This window comes from Rosa rugosa, chromosome 1 (genome assembly GCF_958449725.1).
Source record: "Rosa rugosa chromosome 1, drRosRugo1.1, whole genome shotgun sequence".
Classification (NCBI taxonomy): Eukaryota; Viridiplantae; Streptophyta; class Magnoliopsida; order Rosales; family Rosaceae; genus Rosa; species Rosa rugosa.
This window is the reverse complement of record NC_084820.1, coordinates 42,949,358-42,960,946: the sequence shown is the minus strand read 5'-3', so window position 1 is coordinate 42,960,946 and position 11,589 is coordinate 42,949,358.

The following is an 11,589-nucleotide window of genomic DNA, read 5'->3' as shown; positions in this document are numbered from 1 at the left end:
AAAATATATCCAAGGAAAAAGAGAAAAGCATCTAGCTTTCTTCATGTGGGTAGGAAACATGAACATGTGATGTTGAGCTGTTTTTTAGATCAGTTTCTGCCCCTTTATTCCTTCAATTATTTCTCCAACAAGCATTCCCAATTTCACTATGACCTCTTCATAAAAAATGTTCCATTATGAGTGTAGATCACCCTGGTAAAATTTCAGATTTTTATTCCATGTGGTTGGGCCGAAAATGCTGCTGGACCTCTTACAGGTCCAGTTTTCCAGTTTTGCTTCTGTAGAAAATTGGGTTGATTGTTTGAAGGCCTTCCACTCAACAAAAGTTCTTGCACTCTTCATAAGAAATGATCCTTGGGCTGTCTAGAATGGATCTGGAAAGTTTCAGCTCATTTGAAGTTCATTTGGTCCGGCGGCCGCTCCTTCTTCCTTGCTTGGCTTGGTTTCTCCTAGCCGGAGTAGGAAAATGTGTAAAATTGACATTTTAGTACATTTCCATTTTTCTCCACCATTTATAGGTAAGTGTGGACCTAATGCTTATTTCACCATCATTTACTCCAATGTACCTAAGAAAATAGAAATTGAGTTAAAAATCGATTCGTTAAGGAATTAACTAAGCAAAATGTGAGGAATTAACTATTAAAATACCACATTAAAATGCTCCTATCAAATTCCCCCACACTTAGCTTTTGCTAGTCCCTTAGCAAAATCAAAAACTAACAAACCAAAAAGACTATGACACAAAACAAAGAAACCAACGAAAAAAATGACTAAGTATGGAAACAAAAACACAAAGACTCAAAGAAACCAAAAACGTAAAACACAAAGCAAAACACAAAGAAAAAAAAAAAAACGTCACACATAAAAGAGTAAATTCAAAGACAAAGACCAAGATGTTGACATCACAAAGACCTCTATTGCCCTTTACCATATTGTCTCAGAAATCTCTTACTTTCACAACACCAAGATTAGCACTCAACCAAGAATCAATGTTAAGCATTCGAGAGTTAATTAAAACATATGATCCACACATACACAAGTAGGACTTGGTTGTAATAATGGTGATTGGGGTTTAGCTTAGCATGCTTCAGACAAGTATGATTCATATCCTCACAAGGTATATCCACTTTTTCTTCTCTCAGATCAAGGCAATGCTTAAAAGCTTATAATCACTCATTTATATGTGAGAGAACATATTTTAAGGCAGTCAAATAGCTCACATATATAAGAAACGAAAAGCACTTTGTGAATATAATTTTTTTTTTCAAAAGATCTCATGAAGGATATCAACTACTTGCACGAATGGACCCAAGCCATAGGTTCAACTCTTGTAACTCATCTCCACATCAAAGGCTGTCCCATCTTAAGGATCAAGAAGGTCCTCTCAAAGGTTGTAATGGGGCTAAGGCTCAAGGTTTAAAGAAATGAAAGGTAAGGATTATCAAAGTGTCCTAAAAACCTAGTAGAGCTCATATGAATGTAGAGATCTCGAAATATTTCACCAAGGCATTGCAAAAACGTCACTTCCCCATAGAGGTAATATAAGAGGGCCAAATGTCTTCATGTTGGGCCCAATCTTCAATATAAACTTCCCTTGAACTCTAGTGAAATGGACAAAGGCCAAATTTTTCTGTAGTGGGCCTTCAATTCAAAGCAAACTCCAAAATCACTAAGTATGGGGGATGAAAGTCCATAAACATATATATATTTTTTTTTTCTTTTTCTTTTTAGCCGTACACAATTTTTCTCTTTTCTTTTCATTTTTCACGGCTTCAACATATCTTTTTCTTTATGGACAAGTCTATCCCTACACTTGAACTTTCACCTCTTCTCAATCTTCATCCTTAGCACCAAACTCATGTAGTATGTCTCAAAAGATAGCTCCACTAAGTCCTTAGAACCAAGGGTAGGGTTGTAACTATACTAAGCTTCATGGTTAAGGATTTTAAGGGTGATGAACGAAAAGGCTCAAAGTAGGCTCAAAGGGGCTTATCTAGGGGGGTCCCACGACGGGCACAAATGGGGACACAAGTTTATTTGGCAATGGTGGTAATTCCTAGAGAACCTCTATCCCTTCCAGAATCAGGGCCATGTATTGATATCACGTCTCAACAAGCACAAGAGCAAATTCTAGCATTCTCTAGTCCATTAAACTTAATCTATGGCAAGCAGTCAATCAAGATGAAAGAATAATGAGATCATCAAAACATCGCCAAGAAATTAAGAATATATTTTTCATTTCACTCCAAGAAAAAGGGACATGGTTCAATTATCTCACATGGCTTTATGAATCACAACTCATCTTAACATGCTCATATTCTGTACCAAGGTCATGCAATCCATATCCACTACAAGGCACACATTTTTCATATATCTCAATTAACCAAAGAATACCATGTTTAAAATCATCTCAATGTTGTGATCCTCTTTTAGTCATGATTTCAGAGATATAGAATCATCCCAGACAGTTGAAAGGCATCCTAAGACTCAAAACAAAAACAAAAGCAACGAAATTTTTTATATTTCTGACATTTTTCGATTTTTTTGTTTTGTTTTCTTTTTATGACAAAAACTAACTACAAGCATTAATCCTTCCCCCCACACTTAAATCATACATTGTCCTCAATGTTAAACAAGTTAGAGCATGCAATGAACAATTATCATGTGAATGGAATGATTAACTCAAGAAAACCTAAAAACAAAAACTAAAAACGCAAATAACAAAGATACAATCAGAAAATAGTAATAGAGGAGATAGAGTTTAAGAGAGCAAATCTGCGTTGATGGCTCCTCCACAGCTACGGTTGAAATGGGTTGCCTCCCATGCAGCGCTTAATGTTTAAAGTCTTTCAGCCTAGACTTGTACCTCCATTTACTCCTTTGGAGGAGCGGTATGCGGGCGAGTGGCAGCCTTCTTGCTGGTTTCAGCCTTCGGAGGAGGGTTCTGATGGAGTGACATAAATAAAAAAAAAAAACGGGGGAGGCAAGGTTCGAAACCTTACCCTGCTACACGAAACCTTTGTCCCCAACCACTGGAGCACAAGCTGTGCTTAATATAATGTGTACAAATTTTATACTTATTATGTCATAAACGAACATAATAAAAATAAACGAGAGGCGAGGTTCGAACCTCAGACCTCTTGTACACGAACTTTACACTCAACCACTCGAGCACGGCTGCTCACGTTATTATCCATACCAATCCTTTTATTTAAACCAACTGTTTCAACTGTTTCAACAATTCGGCACAAAACATCCAAGACTGTTTCAGAAACTCGGCCCAACGTATCCAAAACTGTTACAGAAATCCGGCCCAACTCATCCAAAACTGTTTCAGAAACTCGGCCCATCAGGCCTCCACCCACAGCTACAGTGATGCCTTGATCCGAGACAGGCCCAAGTACGGCCCACTTGTGTCACGGCTTATCCCTTCCGTGATTTACGGCAGTCAAATCTGCTTTCGGCTACAGCTGTCCGCCACAGCGCCTCGAGATTCCCTCGGTCCCCTTACACGCTCTCCACGCGCCAACAACTTTTCCGGGTTTCAGGGCGACTTTAATCCAACGCGTAGAATGAATCACAGGAATCGTCCATCCAACGGTGGAGATCTGCTCACCTCGCTCTATAAATAGGTGCATTCTGAGGGCGCAACTGTTCACTCCAAAGGAACGAAAATCTCTCCTGAGTTCCAGCCCCTCTCTCCCAACTCTTCAGCTTTTCCTCTTCTTTCAAAACTCAAAATATTTCTTCTTCGATTCAATCCTTCTCTTCTGATCTTCTCTCCCATCTAGTTGATTCAATCCCATCTTTCCTCTGAACTTTCAGATCTCCAACACACCATCATCATCCTTAATCCCTTTAACAACAACTCCTTCAAACACTCGACAACTTTACTCTTCGATCTTCACATCCCCTCAACCCATCACCATGGAACCACGAACTCTGCAACTGATGGAGCTACAAACCCAGCAACAAATCGAGGATGGAGGAAACAACCAAGCAGCCGGGAGTAGTGCCAACACAGATTTCTGGCGAAGCCGTGCCAGGTGGGTTCCTACTCCAGATCAAATAAGGATCCTCAAGGATCTTTACTACGACAAGGGAGTTAAGCGCCCAACTACAGAGCATATTCACGAGATCTGTCTCCAGCTGAACCAGTATGGACATGTTGAGGGCAAGAACATTTATTTTTGGTTCCAGAATGTCAGGGCTCGAGAGAAGCAGATGAAGAGGTGCAATCAGGCTGCTCAAGTGCCCATGGGAACTAGTTCTCCTGGTACTGGTGGATCCATTGATCTCAATTTTGGGTCCACTGGTTCTACTGGTGCTGGTGGATCCATCGACATCAATTTTGGGCCAGCTGGTGGATCCATTGACATCAATTTTGGGTCCACTAGTTCTACTGATGATGGTAGATCCATTAATCTCAACTTTGGTTCCACCGATTCTACTGGTAATGAAGGATTTCTTGATTTAAATTTTGTTTCATATTCTTCCTCACACTTCAACACTAATACCAGTACAACTCTTTTGGCACAACAGGAGGACAAACATCCCTGCAACAACGAGGAGGAGATCACCAGGAGATTGAAACTCTTCCATTGTTCCCCATGCATGGTGAGGACATCTTGGGCATCATGAAGACTACTTCCGAGGGAGGTAGCGGTTATGGCGGTGGCTCTCACATTTCCCTTGAGCTCAGCCTCAACTCCTACAGAGATGCAGACATGGCTTAGTATAGAGTATTATTATTATTATTATTATTATTTTTTATTATTATTATTATTATTATTATTATTTTTTTTTTTTGTAAATAGCTGAAATTAATAAGACTGAATGAATGCATTTTTTTATTTTTTATTTTTTTATTATTATTATTTTTTTTTTAATTTTTTTTTTTTATTATTATTATTATTTTTTTTTGTAAAAAGCTGAATTTAATAAGACTGAATGAATGCATTTTATTTTATTTTTATTTTTATTTTTATTTTTTTTTATTTTTTTTTATTATTATTAAAAAATATAGGACTCAAAAATATTTATAGGACACAAAATGAAAGACAAAAATATTTATAGGATTCAAAATGAAAGACAAAAATATAAATCCCTTCCCCCACACTTAAATATTGCATTATCCTCAATGTAATCAATTAAAAGCATGCAATGAAATAAGTAAGCATATAGGGATGGAATTTACGAAAATAACTACTAAAACAAAAAGAAAATGGAGGAGTAAAAGGGGAAGAGAAAGCAAATCTGATTATATTCTGAATTGGGTTGCCTCCCAAGCAGCGCTTGTATTTTACGTCTTGCAGCCAGACGGTACCTACATTAAATAAAGTTAGTAACTTAATATTAACAAAGAAATACAAAAAAAATAAACAAGTAACTATGAATTACAAACTACAAGTATAATTTACAAGTATTTTGTACATAAGACACAAGTTAAGTACACAAGTGAGTATAAAACGTAAAAAGTATTTTTACAAGTATAAAGTGTGAAACAACAAAATAATTTACACGTAAAGAGTATGTACAAGTATTTCTTTTGTTATAAACATTATTGATATCAAATCTAATTCCAAGCGGTAAATCAAGTGGACGTGCGGCCCAAGTATAGTCGTCTAGACACAAAGTCCCTCCTACATCCGTTGGGCAACCTTACTGAAATGGCCAGGTAGGGGAGGGTGAACACGAGAGGAAAAATCCATTTTGGCATGAGCTAAGCCCATTTATAAGCACTTCTGGATTCAAAAACCCGTCATGAACGTTATCCCCTTCCTAGACACCATCTCACATAGGATATTCTTACTAGGATGTAAAAGGTCCTAAGTGTGTTAGACAGTTCAATGAATGTTAATAAAGGCCGCCCTCAACCTTAAGGGACCTGAACTAGGTACCAATAAGGGGTTTAGGCCAATATTAATAAACACGACTTCACCTATTCCTTCTTTAATTTACAACTCACAATTAAACTCGTATTCAACAATAAAAAAAAACAACCTAGTTAATTTAAACTAAGTATCAAACAGTTTATATACAACAATTATAAACAAAAACAAGTGATTTTTCAATCCCCGGCAACGGCGCCAAAAATTGATACGCTCAAAGCAAGCGCATAATTTAACCCTGAAAACATCGTTAGTAGTATAAGCAAATAGGGATCGTTCTATTCCGGGGATTGAGGGTACACCTGTCATTGTCAAAAAAAACAAATAAAGAATTAAAATAATAAAGTAAAAAGTATTATGTACAAAAATAAAATAAAGAATAAAAATATATACAAGTTAATATAAAAAGGGGGGTTTTGAGATTATAGAATTGGAATTAAAATTAAATGAAATAAAGAAAGTGTAAAAACACATATACAAGGGTGGAACACAAGAAACAAAGATCAAAACTACAATCATATGAATGAAATCCAATTACAATTCCTATAGTTGATTATCTATGTCATGAGAAATAAGTTGACCATGTGAAACATTCGAAGCAAATGATTTCCCATATTTTACTTTCCTTGAATATTTAATCTAAGTGAAAGCACCTAAATTAAACCTATTGAACATGCAATCATAGTCTAGAAAACTAGCTAATCAAGAACACATTCAATGCATGAAGAACAAAGAAATGATGTCAACCAAAGTGCACAACCTAGTATGAAAAAGTCCATCTATTTGCAATCCTCCTTAATTGATTTCGACTTTTGTTCAAAGCCTTTACTACTTAAATCTAGCACCAATTACATGCATATATCCTAAGTTGGCCATCAAAGAACACATACATATAAAAGTTTTCCATAATCCAAAATCAATTAAGCAATCTCACATAAGCAACATAAAAATCAACATAAAGAAATCACAATTTTTATTCAAACATAGAAATTGGGCTTAAACTTTGCCCTTAATGTTATTGTTAACTAGAAACAAATTCCTACGAAATTAAATAAGGAAAAAGAATGAATTACACCGTGAGTTGGAGATGGAGATGGAGTGCTTGAAACGTTGAAATCTTGAATCTTGGAAGCAAGCCTTCAAGGTGGACGATGGAGGATATGATATTCCCGGCTCCTTCTTCTTCTTCTTCTTCTTCTTACTTGAAAACGCAGAATTTTGCAACTAGAGAATGGAGAGAAAAATGGAATGGAAATGGAGAGACAAAGAAGATGAAATGGATGAAGGAATGTGTTTAGAGTGAGAGGAGAAGGTGTTTATATAGGGAAGAAAAAGAAGAGTGAAATGATAAATGGAAGAAAAATAATGAAAGTGGTTTGTAAAATATGGAAAAGATGGAGTAATGATGAAATGAAAGCAAGGCATGAAGGTGTAGAAGTATGGAAGTGATGATGATCTATTGGAGCAGAAAAATATATCCAAGGAAAAAGAGAAAAGCATCTAGCTTTCTTCATGTGGGTAGGAAACATGAACATGTGATGTTGAGCTGTTTTTTAGATCAGTTTCTGCCCCTTTATTCCTTCAATTATTTCTCCAACAAGCATTCCCAATTTCACTATGACCTCTTCATAAAAAATGTTCCATTATGAGTGTAGATCACCCTGGTAAAATTTCAGATTTTTATTCCATGTGGTTGGGCCGAAAATGCTGCTGGACCTCTTACAGGTCCAGTTTTCCAGTTTTGCTTCTGTAGAAAATTGGGTTGATTGTTTGAAGGCCTTCCACTCAACAAAAGTTCTTGCACTCTTCATAAGAAATGATCCTTGGGCTGTCTAGAATGGATCTGGAAAGTTTCAGCTCATTTGAAGTTCATTTGGTCCGGCGGCCGCTCCTTCTTCCTTGCTTGGCTTGGTTTCTCCTAGCCGGAGTAGGAAAATGTGTAAAATTGACATTTTAGTACATTTCCATTTTTCTCCACCATTTATAGGTAAGTGTGGACCTAATGCTTATTTCACCATCATTTACTCCAATGTACCTAAGAAAATAGAAATTGAGTTAAAAATCGATTCGTTAAGGAATTAACTAAGCAAAATGTGAGGAATTAACTATTAAAATACCACATTAAAATGCTCCTATCAAGCGTGATTAGGAAGGGGTCATCATGGGGCATCCTAAGGTCAGTTTCTTCCTCTTGCAAGAAAGTGACGAACTTCCACTCGATATCGCCTCCTTGTTGCGGGGCCTTGTGGAAATTGAACACTTCCGGGTGGCCGAAACTGGAATTTCGCTTCTTCTGCAGGGGAGGTAAATTCTTCGGGCCTCCACCGTGAATCGTGAGGATCCGGCCATATACATCGATAGCTCCGATCTCTTTAGCAAGTAGGTATCGCTGAAGCTTGCCTTTCTGAATAAGCGACTCGATCGTATTCTTTAAAGCCATGCAGAGGTTGGTATTGTGCCCGGCATCCTCATGATATGTACAGAACCTTCCGCTATCCTGCTGGGTAAGTTTACTCTTTGGGAACTTCCTCGGTGGTGGTCCAGATATCTCATCTTTGTTCTCGTTCCAAATAGTTTCATATGAAGCGTTGAGGATAGTAAATACTTCGTACCGGGGTGGTGGTGGTGTTCGTGGGGCCTGATGTGCCATTTCTTCGCGGTGGGACTGAGTGGTCACGTAACCGCCGGACCTGGATGAGGATTCTTTGCTTCTCTTGCTCGAGTTGTGGGGTGATCGTCCCTGATCATGAACCCACTCCCACTTTCTGGGCTCTTCCCTGACCACCGGGGCCGGGTTAGAGGTTCTTCGCTCTGGTCTGATATTATCCCCGTATGTTTCGAATTCGGCCTGAGCGTGTCTAATGGCCGTGGCCATCAGCTCGTCGTAGCTAGCCGGGGGATGATGATTTATCCCGTAGAGGAACTCCCCGGCCCTTAAGCCCCTCTTGAAAGCCAGCTCAGAGAGTTCCTTGTTAAGGTCCCGGCACTTAGCGGTAGCCGCTTGCCACCGGTTAACGAAGGATTTCAAAATTTCATTCTCCCCTTGCTGAACCTTCAGTAGCCCCTTCGGGGTGTGTATCCCGTCGGTAAGTAGGATGAACCGAGAGAGGAATTTGTCCGCGAGCTCCTTAAAATTCCCTACCGAACCGGCTGGCAGTTCGTAGAACCAACTCAAAGCTTCCCTTGATAATGTCTCCTGGAACATGTTACAACACACCTTGTCCATGTATCCCTTGGCGCTCGTCTGTGAGCAGAAAGCCTGTAGGTGCTGGTACGGGTCCCCAGTTCCCGTATAGTCAATCTTTAATGGTTTTGAGGCGTTCGATCGAATGACACATTGACACCTCTAACCTACTGGGTGAAAGGACCCGGACGGTCTTCATAAGTGGTTAGGGGTCGCCATGTGCCCCTGTTCTCTGCTGCCTCTACCCTTGCCTAAAGGGCATGCAAGGAGTTGCTCATTTGTAAGAGCAATGCCGTGTTTGGATCAGTTACCGGTGGGTCATTTTGGGCAGGCTGGGGCAAAGGCGGTGGTGACATATGCCTCAGGCTCTCGGGGTACAGCTCTACCGGTATCTGTATGATCCGGTTATTGCCTCCTGTGGACGGGGTTGCCGCCATGTCGGCTGCTCCCATAGCGGGGGCAGCATTTAACTCTGTCGTGACTTGGGATGCTCTTGCTAGGGCCTGGGTGAGTGCCTCGTTATGCTGGTGCCTTCGGTCCAGTGCCCGGGCTAGCGCGGTGTATTCATCTTCCAGCTCCTGCAGTCTCTGTTGTGAGAGGAGGTTTGTCTCCTTATCGATCCTTTGCTGTTCCCGGTCGATCTTGGATTGTTCCAGGAAGGCTGCGATCTCTGCTCGCATGGACTCCAACTCTGAGACCGGGGCCACTTGGTCCTGGATGACCGGTGGACTATTTGCGCCCTGTGAGTCCAAGAATCCGAGACCATGTGCCTCTCTCCCGACACTTGGCGTTCCTGCCGATGAAGTGCCCGGGGAGAATATCAGTGCCCGGGCAACATTTCTACCCTAACCTGCCGCTTCTTCCGGCTCGGTCATGATTCGAGACCCCTATCTGGCGCGCCAATGTTTCTGGTGGCTTTCTCCTGGTATCTCACACAGAATGCTATACCATCTGGGGTACCGATCCAACTCCCAAATCCTGTACCAAGAACACAGCGTTAGAGGGGTAAACCGTACCAGACGGTTTACGCCTCTCCGATGCCTGAGTAAGATATAAATATATAAATGAATTGTATATATAGTGGACAAAGAAGTTATTACCCGTAAAAGGTAGTTGTGCTGATGCCTTTATACTCGAGCATGGGAAAAGAGTTTCCCCTATCTTCAATGTGGGACGCAGGTTGTTCTTCTGATGCCCTATCAGCCCTCTGTTGTGTAATTAGATGGGCTGTGCTGGCCATACCCAGGGGCCTGGGTGCCCCAGGGTGACATCCTCCATGGGCCCCACCATGGTGGGTTGTGAACCCGGCCCATGGCATGGTGCCTGGGTATCCCTAGGGGCCCAGCCGATAGTGCCAAACCTAGTGAAGATCTCTCTAGTATGTACATTCTTAAATTATAATAGATAAAATAAATTAAACCAAGAGCGGTGGTATATATGTGGGGATTCAACCGATGTCGATTACTGGTTAATTAATTACTGCAAAACAATTTCAATAATTGTGATGATAATCAAAATGGTCATGTACATGTGAACCACCTGCGAATGCCTCCAATAACAATCAATACGATCGACCATGTTTGTGCGTTGTTGTCCAAACTCGAAACTGCCCCTTCCAACAATCAATACGTGGGTCTGGACTCCTTTGGTTTCTTGAAGCAAGTAGCTGTTAGCTAAATAGCCACCCTCAAGTATAAGGGGTACAAGTAATAGTATAGGGATTTAAGAAAGGTTGTCGAACCCACGAGGATTAGATTCCTTTCACTCGCTAGGGTGTGAACCTAAGGAGAGCTAGAATATGGAAATGTACAATCACAAACCTAAATTCACAAGGAATTCTAGGCTCATAGTGAGTATGTGCAAGATGGAGTAGTGATTTGATTTTTTTTTTTTTAAGATAGTTTTGAATTGAAAACAACTAGATGCTCAAATGTAAACTAAATTACTCTAAACTAAACTAGTGATCAAATGGATAAAAGTTAGGATTTAGATTGTCTACCACTAACCTCCTTTGCAAGTATTGATGCATTTCTATATGAATGATGCTAAATTAATTAACCAATTTCTCTCCTTGCATCCCTCTCGGGTATGACAAGGGACATGCTCATTTTGTGATATCAAGCAACCCCTCTCGGGTATAGTACTTAACTACTTAAGTCATGCATTTAAATCTGGTTAGGTATCTAGTGCATTACCCTAAGTGCATAAAGTTTGGAGATGAAGAAATCATGCAAACCAACCAAGCTTATCTCTAAGTGATTGTAATTCACAACCCCTACATGCACACCTAGTGTGCTGTCATGCTTTAACATTCAAAGGTTACCAATCTCTAAACATTATATCATGACATAGCAAACACACATACTCAAAGTGGTAAAGTCTAAGCATCACTACACCAAAAAGTTAATCACACAACACTAATCATACAACGAAACGAAAATCATCTGTTGTGTGTTTTAGTAAGCTCTATTGTACAACGGTATTAGTGATATTTTGTTGTGTGAATGTCAACAA